The 12,149-nt window shown below is 42.5% G+C and overlaps 1 protein-coding gene across 2 annotated transcripts in view; it reads right to left on the reverse strand.

Moving 5' to 3' along the window:
- Window positions 1-11,908, reverse strand: part of ADD1 (adducin 1) — a 96,873-nt gene extending 84,965 nt beyond the window's left edge. Inside the window, exon 1 of one of the 2 annotated variants that reach the window (XM_075570539.1) lies at window positions 11,414-11,908. The gene's annotated coding sequence lies outside the window, so the exon portion shown is untranslated. The remainder of the gene's footprint in view (window positions 1-11,413) is intronic. The other variant, XM_075570529.1, reaches the window with a different exon arrangement.
- Window positions 11,909-12,149: the final 241 nt, after the last annotated feature.

Raw genomic sequence — 12,149 nt, forward strand, 5'->3', positions numbered from 1 at the left:
TTAATGTATGAATTTAATATGGAATTGTGATTGATTCCTTTTAACTATTTGTATTTTAGTTTTAAGTTTTTATTAAGGTCAAATATATACAGTAAGATTATATTCCAGTAAATGCTCAAATTCTAAGAATGACATTTTGAAATGAATGTTTCCTGCAGTCCTCCAACATTCTTATCCACTTACTTTTTGTTTATGTCCTTTAGTTGAAAGATGTTTAAATCAAAAGATATTTGTTCAATATATTTTCTTTTGTCTTCACCCGCTTCCCCTTTCAGATTGATCTGATTTTTACTATGTATCTTATATTTATTTTTAATAAATGCATGCAACTATATTTTAATTCACGGTACATGGGTCAGAATGTATCTAGATTATTAGGATTAGATTATGTTATTATAGTGATAGCTACAAGTGTTTTATTCCACTATATAGAGCAAGAGGTTTTTTTACTTTGTTCAATATGTATATCAAGTAAGGAAATTTCAGTTTAGATTCTATCATATTGTGATGTCTATTACTTTATAGAAAGTGATTGGTGTTTTTACCTTTCACTTTAAGTGTATGCACGTTTGCACGGTTTTTAATTACAATCCATTACTTTGTGCTACATACTGACGATTGATGATCATTGGATATAGATGTTTAAATAAATATCCTACATGTATGCTAGGTAGTGTTCCTCCTATGCACTGTGGATGGTTAACGTTAGTGTTTATAATTAGTTGAATGTGTTATGAATAAAAACTTTTGATTAATTGATATGGGTATATAAAAAGTCCACAACAAGCGACAGAGAAATTGTGTGTTTATATAAAAAGTCCATCAGATTAGATGTGCGGTTAGAGATTCTGGATGAAGCATTTCATGTGAAACGTGTGGCGTTTTTGGTGGTCACGGAGAAGAGAGGAGACGGAGCGAGAACCTGTTGTGACAAACCATGCCAAGTTCCAGCTGAGTGATCATGAAACCAGAGCTGAGAGGGCTCGAAATTTGAAAGATGGCATCTGGCTTTATGCAGTTCAAGAGAGCTCCTTACCGCCATCGATCCCGGAGAAAAGGCCATACTATTTACCATGCTTAAAAGAACAGCAAAATTGTGAGTGCAAACTCTGTGGTTTATACTGATTTCATTTATAAATCTTATGATCTCCACCATCATTCTCTTTCTTTCCTCTTTTCAGAGAATCACTGTCTGGGGAAGAGGAGACCCACGCTATATTATTGCTGTGAGAGGAGAGAAGATCATATATGGTTTTATTGCATCTTTCCTCTACATTTCCTTTTGTATTGTTTTTGTTCCCGTTACCATTTTTGCTAACTATTAGATGGTTTATCTGACCTGCTTTGACACAGAGGGCACTCCTCTTTTTTGCAACATAACTGTAAATATTAGCAATATAATAAAACCAGATCTCTTTAAAATAGACTGCATAGGGCCTACAAAAAGGTGCACTTTTCAAAATTAAGACGCCTATACATTTGTTATTATAATAAAGGTATATACATGGCACACCAATGCTTAAAGATATAATTATCAGTTTTTCTCCTTGGTGCTCACTCTCTGTTGACCCCGGCGTCTCAAGGCTGGATCCACATAAATGTAGTCGAAATTGAAGATAGAGGTAGCACACAGGAGACTTTAAATGGAGTTCAAAAAACTTCTGCTGTATTTAGTACATCAGAGCAATAACAAGGCAGTAACGTTTCAGGACAATCCTGTCTAAGGGCCAGGATTGTCCTGAAACGTTACTGCTTTGTTATTGCTCTGATGTTCAAAAACCGTCTGCTGTATTTAGTACTCCATTTAAAGTCTCCTGTGTGCTACCTCCATCTCCAATTTCTATACATTTGTTATTAAATACCTAAAGTCTTGAATACTCAGAAGAAAAAAGTCACTTATTTGGTGCACTACAATGTGTGTATATAGGGTTTAAAATTTGAGATTCTCTACCTTTCTACCCATGTACATATATAAAAAATAAATAAACGATGGCACTACTATTTTCAGAAATTTAAGAAACATTGATAAAATGTTCAGTGCTAAATGAGACTGCAGTGCATTCCTTAAAGAGGAAGTCCTGCCTAGGATGAAAGTAAACCAAGGACATCTGCATGTTTAATTGGTTACATTTCTTCGATTAGTGTTTTTTTATTTTTTACTTAACATTTCCATTGTAAACAAATGTGTTGAGGGGTTTTTAACATTGTTTCTCTAATGTCTTGTTAAGAACCAGTCAGCCAGCCCACAAAGCCATCATTATTCTCATAGAAGATAAGTAGCCGTTATGCTTTAAATAGCGCAAAAAGCGCAAAAATCGACGCAATATCCTACGTGCATTTTTATTTTAAATAAATCAGTTCTGTATTACCCAATACGTACATTTTTTTCCCCATTCAACTTTTAATGCCATTTTTAATATACTGAGCATCCATTGATTTCTATAGCAGGCTTAAGCACAGCTCCCCAGCAGTGCAAGATCTTTACAACACTTTCCTGTTTGTGATCATTTGTTGCCAATATTCCCAACAGTTTGAGCTGCAAACTGTAACAATAGATCATGTTAACGTCGTAAAATAAGAATACATTGTAGCTGCCGAGTTACACTGACTAAAGGATTGATTGAAATGGAAACGCAGCCATGTAGTGAACCAGGATCTTTGCTGATCGATCACGGGAGAACCAAATCAATTGGCAGCTTAGGTAATCAAAGGCTGCATACATTAAACAAAATAAATCCTTAAAGTGTCCTTGGATTGCCTTTAAATTTACAGTAATGTTCATTAGAGAAATGCAAAGAATATTAAAAAAAAAAACAGACAAAGTACTTTTTAGGGGTGATAAGTTAAAAAAAATTATTTACATTTAAAACCAAAGGTGGTAATTAATTCCATAAGGAGAAAAAAAAACATTGCACATACAAATTTAAGAATTCAATGTTGATACACCCCTCATAATATGATTAAATACCAAGGTTTACAGCTGTAATTAGAATGACAATAGAGGACCATAGAGTTCTAAAACAAAAACATGGACATCTCACAAAAAAAGGTGCATTACAAAAAAGGAATTTCTGAAAAAAAAAAAAATACAAGTGCATACAATTATAAACAGATTCAGACACTGAATTAAAGCTGCAGATTAAGCAATATCCTACGTGTTTTGTTTTTTTTAAATAAGTTCTGTATTAGGAGAAAATACTTGCAGCATTTTTTTTAAACAACCTTGAATTACATTTTTAATGTATTATAACGTTACCAGCATTTTTTGTTTCTATAGCAACCATTTACAATGTCAAATCCCCTACCTCTTCTGAAACAGGCACTGGCACACCCCTTTTTGAGCCCTGCCCCCTCTCTAACAGTGCACCAATTGTATCTAGTGACTGCCTGGTCATGTGATCTTCCCCACAGAACTTTGCATCTTCGGTCCTCTTCTGCTGCACTGATGGACATTTAGTGAACTCCAGAGCCAATCTTCACCGATCGATCATAGGAGAACGGAGCGATCGACAATTTAGCTACTTATGTGGATTGTATTGATGCACATATTAAAGGGGATTTAAAAAAAAAAAAATTAAACCGCAGCTTGGACTGCTGTTTTAATTGGTTCGTCTGAAAAGGTCACACATTAGGTGATCTGCCAAATAAAAAATAAAAAAAAGGGGCCTTGAGAGCAAAAGGTAAACTATAAATAGGAAGGTTTTATGGTTGAAAACCAGGGATAAGAAAGCTGGCTCTGTGACGTTGGTAAATTATTCCTTATCTGGAAGTGTACTCTACAACTAATGTAAAAAGAGTAAAACATGAAAGAAACTGGCTTGCTAAAATCGCCTTCATATCTCCATAACATCCCAAACCTAAATCCTATTTGACATTTTTTTGAAAACCAATATAAATCAAGACTTAGTTAAAAAATGGGCGTGAGTGCTTTAACTTAATGCTATGAAAATAGATAATAGACAAAACAGACAGAATTGTTAAGGGAAGTGATCTTTGATGTAAACTATGTTCATTCTAATGTGATATAATAACACACCGCTTGCTGGTTTTACATGTAGTACGCATTAAGAAGATGATAATCAAAGCTTATATTATTAAAATGTCTGAAAAGTAGCAGAATCTCTGCTTTTGTAACAGCTGATAAAGTATATCTTCAATGGCCCTAATTTACAGCAGTCATAAAAATAAATGTCAAAATCAATTGGTTATCCTCTCCTTAAATGACTGTTGCAATCTAAAAACGAAAAGTGGTCTCACACAGCAAAACAATGAATAACATTGTGTTTAACCCAGTCACACCCAAGAGTCCAGCAGATGCTTTCCTGTTTGTGGTTTCATGTAATGCATCAGTAATGGAAATATGCACTTTTATGTAACCAAAGATTGTCATTATTTGCAAATAAAACTGCTCAAATGCATCTAAACACAGCTCCTCCCCCTACTCCCACACAACACAAACTGCATGTATGCAAGGCCCCCCACACAGCATATAATGCACCCCCCCACTAAACTCCCATGGTATCTCGCAACAAAGCTCTGTCCTAGTTCTCATCTCTCCCACCGCAGATTTTCGGTCTGTGTTGCCAACCTCATCGTCTTGTGTTTACCAGTCTGTTGGTGTAACTCGTACAGGGACCTCTCCTTTTCTCTCTATCCACACACTATCATTTAGTGACCTCATCAACTCTTGGCTTTAGATAGCTCTATGCAGATGATACACATACATTTCACCACCCCCACACCTGCAATTCAGTCTTAATCTCAGACTCCTGGCTATATCCCCGTGGATGGCACACTGTCGGTATTATGGCTATAACTGAGTATCACACACGGCACAGCTGTGAGCATGTGATTGCATTAGGACAAGGGTTATTACACAGCTCACTAGCAGACCCACTGTCACCTTCGCCAAGGACCCTCAAAATGAACAATATCTCCCCTGAATCCATCACAATATACCATGTGTCACGACCAGCACACTTGCGCGCATGTGACCTAGATCTGCAAACAGGATTACTACACAGCTACTCTAGCCAACTCACCTGTATCTCCCGATAGGTACTTTCAATCAGTTAACATTAACCCCTTACTCAATTGCAATCATATATATCCGCTGCCAGAACCCAAGAAATAGATAAACTTGCAGTCTTGGGGTCCCTATTTATTATAGAAAAAACTATGCGCTTAAGACAAAAATATCTGTTCTAGCAAAAATGTGTCTGAAAACAAATACTCTACAAAATGTGCAACGGTTCACTCATCCCAAAGCATTATTATTAAAGATTGTTTTATCATTTATAAAAATACAGTGCTTTATATTACAGAAAAAAAAACGTTTACTACAAGAACATACAATTACAAAAAAATGCAGAACAGTTTCTTAAAATAACAGGAAAAAAACAAAAACAACAGAAATCCCTAAACAGTATGTTACCATATGTCATAGGTCGTTCCCAGAGAGATCAATGGAGTAGTAGATGAAAATTAATGTGTCGGAGATACGGACACCTTGTTGAATTCGGACTTTCATTTAGAAGACCATAAGCCTACCCTTGTTGTAAACCATCTACTAAATTGACAGTTTTACAACTTGTCAAAAAAAAATAAAAAAAAATAAAAGAATGTTTAGGGAGGCATCAACCTACCAAATATCAGGAACTATAATATAGCAAGTATAATGAGACATGTAGGAGACTGGATAAAAGACACTAACCATTACTCCTCCCTAGAACTAGAAAAAGAGTTCTCACCAGAGACCTCCCTGAGAGAGCTAATACACACAAAATGGAGAGACATCCCAGTAACCCAAAGAAATAATATTCTAATCAAAGACACCATAACAACGTGGAAAACGGCGAGGAAAAAAAGTTTAAACTCTCCTACACAATCTCAAGATATATACCAATCCAAGACAACCCCAAATTTATACCATGATATACCCAACCATCATTCCAAGTCTGGAAAAAAAAAAGGCATTACGTGCTTAGAACATGTGATCAACACAGACAAACAGGAATACATGACATTCCAAGAGTTTGCACAAAAATGGGACATTCCCCAAAATTTAATGCACGCCTTTTCATACACACAGCTAATTAGCTTTTGCAACAAATTGACAAACCACAAAACAACAGTACTAAAAAAACCACAAAATAGATGAATACTTCAACTCGAAAGAGCAGGAAAAAAGCTATCAGAACTATACAACATTATAAGGGATCAGGATATGGGGACCACATATGCCAACACACTCAGGGCAAAGAGACTTCCCAGAAATACAAAGCATAGATCAACTAATACAAGGTATCCAAAGGGTACACAAGATTATGCAATCAGAGACATGGAGGGAAATGCAAAATAACACATAGGGCCTACATAGCATTCATAAAACAGATAAAGACTAGGACAGAGGACACCACGTTCTGTCCCAAATGCAAGACACCTAAACATTGCCTCTGGACCTGCATACATATATCCAGATACTGGGACCAAGTGTATACATGAAAACAAAACTAAAGATCTCATGGGTGAAGGACCCAATACCTATGATATTCGCGAACATAGAGAATTGGACAGAGGGTAAACAAATCAGCAGATCAGTAACTAGACCCACTGTAGTTGTACTATTAGCCGCAAGAAAGACCATTATGTTAAACTGGATACAAACACAACAGCCCTCAATGGAACAACTACATGACACACTATATAAACTAATGACAATAGATAGACTGGAGACATCCATAGACAGGAACAGAACAATGGGGGACTTTCATCAGAGGTGGAATTTGTTCCTAGAGGACAGAGGCCTGATGACAAAGGACGGTATGGGATAAAAGGACAAGATAGGGAACGGAAAGAAGAAAAAGAGTAAAAATACCAACACAGCAAGTTGCGTTCGAGTTCAAAGTTAAAATAGATATGATTTGAGTTTGAAAAATACTGTAAACATTGTGTATAAAATATGGGTGACATATTGTGACTGTAACTGGAAAAGTCAAAACTGATCGCCCATATGCTGAAAAGGAACCTAAGTTAGAATTCAAAGTTAAAAAAGATATGATTTGTGTTTGAAAAACATTGTAAACATTGTATGTAAAAAATGGGTGATACAATATGACTAACAGAATAAGTCTAAGCTGATCGCCTGTATGATGAAAATGAACCCAATAAAAAGGTGTGGGAAAAAAAACCCGAACGTTTAAAATCTACAGAAATACATATGGCCTCATATCTTCATTTCTTGAATACTTACACAGGCACCGTCTTCACAGTTGCGTCAGTGTTCACATAAACACCTGCATATAAAATGTGACAGCCCAACATCTATCTTCACAGAAGAAACAGTTCGGTCTTACGCACCTCTTACCGATGCCGGGTGTGGTATGACATATTTATTTGTTACGCACGCGTATGAATTGTTTTAAGGCCCATAATTTCTTATATTTAATAAAGTCCTCCCACTAAGTGATGACCTGTTTGTCACCTCTCTCTGTGATGCACAAGTGATCATTCAAGAATGTCAGTTTTCTTTAAGGCTGACAGCCCAAGATCTGCCCGTCACATTTCACTTTTAGTGGGCCATCAGTGATAGCTGCCCCCTTCTCCTCCCCCTAACCCCCATTAAAAGCCCTCTTTGTAGATCAGCAGACCCAGGACAGATCTTTACCTGTCAAACCCAATATATTGTATTTAAGACAAAGGGTAACCAGATTAACCCATGCAGTACCAGATATATAAGTATTTTAATCACTCATTAAATTATCACGACACTGAGCGCCTCATATTTCCCCCTAAACCTGGTCCAACCTTTTCAATAACTGTAAATGGTTCTACCATCTACCCGGTTGCCAAAGCATGTTGCCTAGGAGTGACATTTGACTTCCCTTTCCTTCTCCCTTCACATTCATGGCATGGTTAAAACTGGTAACGTCTTCCATCGTAATATTGCTAAGAACCGCTCTTTCCTCTGTCACACTACTGCTAAAACTCTAATGCAGTGTTTCCCAAATCCAGTCCTCAGGGAACTCCAACAGGTCAAGTCTTAAGGATATCCCTGCTCCAGCACAGGTAGGTCAATCAGCAGCTCAGTCATTTTGACTGAGACACCTGTGCTGGAGCAGGGATATCCTTAAGACCTGGCCTGTTGGGGTTCCCTGAGGACTGGAGTTGGGAAACACTGCTCTAATGCATGCCCTTATCCTCTCCCATCTGTATTATTGTAACAAACTGCTACCAGGCCTTCCTGCCTCACAACTTTATCCCCTGCAACCTATCCAAAATTCTGCTGCTAGAATAATTTCACTTTCTCCCAAAACAGTCTGCTTATCTTCTTCTTAAATCCCTCTCCTGGCTTCCAAGTTTCGGATCACTCACAAAGTTATCTCCACTCATTCTCCTCCCTACATATCAGCTCTGATTTCGCGCTCTGCCCCTGATAGTCTCCTACGTTGTACACAAAACTGTCTCCTTTCAATCCATTTCCCCTACACGGCTCTCTAGCCTTAAAACTTTTCCCCCCTCACTGCCCCACACCTGTGGAAATCCCTCACTGTTTACACCAAGCACCTTCCCTCCCCACCTTTAAGACTAACATTAAAACTCATCTAAGTGAAGCATTTTTTTAGCCTAGACCAGTAGTGCACAAACATCTAGTGCTCGCGTCCCCCCTTACCTCTGTGCCGGCATCAAATGCCGCTGCGTTGCCATGGTGACACGTCACCCAAAGTCGGCTGAATCACGGTAAGTGAGTTACATAGGACTCGCGCGGCACCTCGACCTTTAGTTTAAATGCCTTGGGTAAGAGTGAGGGGACCTCTGTAACCAGCACACCCCCTCCCAAAAAAAAATATATATATTGCATGCCCCCCAGTTTGCGCACCCCTGGCCTAGACTCATGGCTATTGTTCCACACACAGTTACTCCTATATCCATTTTAGACAAGAACTGCCATCTACTTCACTTATTCCCTCACCTGCCGTCTATTAGGCTGCGGCCATGGTGATCGCGACGGCACGCAGGAGGGCGGGCGCGATCACATAGATGTGCCTTTATGAGGCTGTCTGTAGAGCGTGCCAACGCGCACGGTAGCAGAGGCGCCGGGGCTTGCGATGCAGGAGAAAACAGAAAAATCTGTTTTCATGCGCGGCGGCCGAGCAGCAGCCGGGTCATGTGAGCGGTTCGCCCAATGAGGGCGAACCAGCTCTGTGACGTCACCACGCCCCGCCATCTCTTCTGCATGCAGAACACAGATCTCTCCTGCGGCGGGGAGAAACAGAGTGAACGCTGGCGCCCTCTACAGTATTTACTATGGCCGCAGCCTTAGGCTGCGGTCCCGCTGCATCCAACTGCGCGCGCGGCCGTGTGCGTGTCACTCACCTGCTCATGACTTTCTCCCGAGTCGGCCCCAGTCCCTCCTCACTGCCGGGCTCACTACGCACTGTGACACGTCAGCCAGCAGGGGATGCAAGAGGATTGTGATCCCGAGTGGTGACGCGTCACGTGGTGCGCCGGTGAGCCTATCAGCACCGGGGGCTGTACCTTCCTGGAGCTGTCAGAGCTTCCCCCACAACCCACCCCGCCTCTCCTGCGGACCCTCAACCTCAGCTCCTTCACTGGCAGCGAAGAGGTTAAAAGCCAGGCCACACACACACCTAGCTTGTCTCAGACATCAGCAGACTCCAACCTTCTCCCTCTCCTCCTGGACCTACAACCTCCTCCACCCCTCTCCACAGGCTCAATGGCCGCGCCCCCCCCCCCGACCCGTTTTGGCCACACACCCTCGCGCCTTAAAAAATGCTCCCTACGGACCTCAGATAGCGGTGAAGTGCCTCTCCACGCGCCGCCTGTATGCAGTGCGGGCGCTCTGTCGGATGCAGCGGGGCCTCGGCCTTATAGTGCTGGCGACGTCAGGCTACGATCGCTGGAAAAATCAAATTGAGATGACTTGCAGCGATCGAGACCAAGCCGTCGCACTTACTACTTGTTTTGACGCGACATCACTATAAGCGCAGCCTTAGTTTTCCATCAGTTTAGTTTCCATTGAGCTTTCAATCCAAGGCTGCACTTATAGTGCCTGCAACGCGCGGGAAAACAAATATATGGCCGCCGTCGCGTGCGCGTACAGTAGAAGCGACGCGACAGCTTGGTAGTGATCGCTGGCAGTAAAGTCAATTCGATTTTTCCAGCAACCGCCACAGTGTGACGTCACCGTCGCTATAAGCGCAGTCTTAGGCTGCGGTCCCAGTCACTGCCACAGCGCACGGCTTGGCGTGCGCTGTGCGTGTAAGCACCGCCCCTCAATGGGGAAGGGCCCAGTACGCACCTTCACGCTGAAGGTGCAGCCGCGCCGTGCTGCAAGATTTTTTAAACTCAATGAAATGGAGTTTAAAACTTGTGACGGAGGCGTGGCCACGCCCCCACCGGGAGTTCACCCAATGAGGGCGAACCTGCCGCGTGACGTGATGGCCACGCCCCCTCCCGTCGCAAGCTCTCTCCCTGTCAGACCGCGGTTAGCGCTGTGCACGCGCCGCCTCTGTCCCCCGCCGGGCGCGCATGTCACAGACATTATTGGGACCGCAGCCTTAGATTGAAAGCTCTCCAGAGCATGGATTTCATTTTGTTTGATCTTTACCATTATTTTCTGTACCTCTTGTAAAACGCCAATAGCAGCTGTAGGTGCTATATAAATAAAAATGTATACATACACCAACTAACCCTATGCACCAACAGCATTTCACACACCCCCACATCAGTGAGCATCATATACCAGAACACCACCTCAAAACGCACCCGATGCACAGGACTCCTTAAGAAATGAATTCATTTTATGTATAGGCACTCATCAACCTGCACAGCTTTCCCTGGACACATTAAACAGTCCCACTCTTGTCCAAATCAGTGCATGTTAATATCATTTTATTACTTGTCATACACCCTATCCCACTGCAGGATATGTTGGAACATTATTTGCAGCCACCACCCATCCATATACTGTAACTACAATCTCCCATTTTATTTGCAGCCCCTTTCCACGCCACCCCACCACCACCCCCCACAACAACCTCCCCATCTCATTCGCAGGCCCCCCCACAACAACCTCCCCATCTCATTCGCAGCCCCCTCATCGCTACAACCTCCCCATCTCATTCGCAGCCCCCTCATCTTATTCGCAGTCCCCCATCACTACAACCTCCCCATCTTATTCGCACCCCCCCCCATCACTACCTCCCCCCCATCACTACCTCCCCATCTTATTGTACCTTCACTACAACCCGCATCTTTTTCGCACCCCCTCCGCTTATACCCAACCAGCATCTCCTAATGTACAGCTCCTCCATATTAACCAGGACACACAGTTCAAGCCTATGCATAAAACAACCAGACCGTTACACACCAGCAACCCAGCGCCTCTTACCTCAATAACAAAAACAAATACTCCGATCAGCTCCGGTATCCCCCCGGGGGAGGAAGATCCCTTTCCCGCGGCCTCTCTGTATAATAATGTTTATAGCAGCCGCTCCCCCTTCCTCTGTGACAAATGTCCGCGCCCCTCCCGCTCTGTGGGAGTGTGTGGGCTCCCCCTCCCTATGCGCCTCTCCCCTCACAATGCGCATGAACGCCTCTCCACCTCACTCTCCTCCCCCCTCCGGTACCCCAGCCAGTGTGCGACCTCTGCCCTCCTCCTGACAGTGTCTGTATGCGGGGAGGTGGCTGGCTATCGCCTTCGAGGCCTAAATACTCCAACTACACCTTCCCAATATAACTGAACATGTCCTTTCCCGAAACAAACCCGCCCTCCGGCTATATCCTCTGTGACATTACCTCCCCCAACACGGGCCTCTCCCCTCCTGCACTCATTTACATGATCCCCGCCCCCCTCTCTGTGTCCGCCCTATCCACCGCCTCCTCCCTCTCTGCGTTTCCCTCCCGCACTGATTGTAATCAACGGCGACAACGGTCCAGGGTGCGGCCTGAGGGAACCAAGTCCGAGAGCGCCGATTGGCCGGTGGCTGCCGAGGTCGAAACAACACGGGCTCTCATTAGCTGCCTGTGAAAGGCGGGAAAAGGGAGGGCTCTGACGCAGTTTAAAAGGCGGACCGTTAGCTGCCGGTTCCAATTCCACCTCCTGCTTACTGCTGTGTGGGGACGGG

This window comes from Ascaphus truei, chromosome 1 (assembly GCF_040206685.1).
Source record: "Ascaphus truei isolate aAscTru1 chromosome 1, aAscTru1.hap1, whole genome shotgun sequence".
Taxonomy (NCBI): Eukaryota; Metazoa; Chordata; class Amphibia; order Anura; family Ascaphidae; genus Ascaphus; species Ascaphus truei.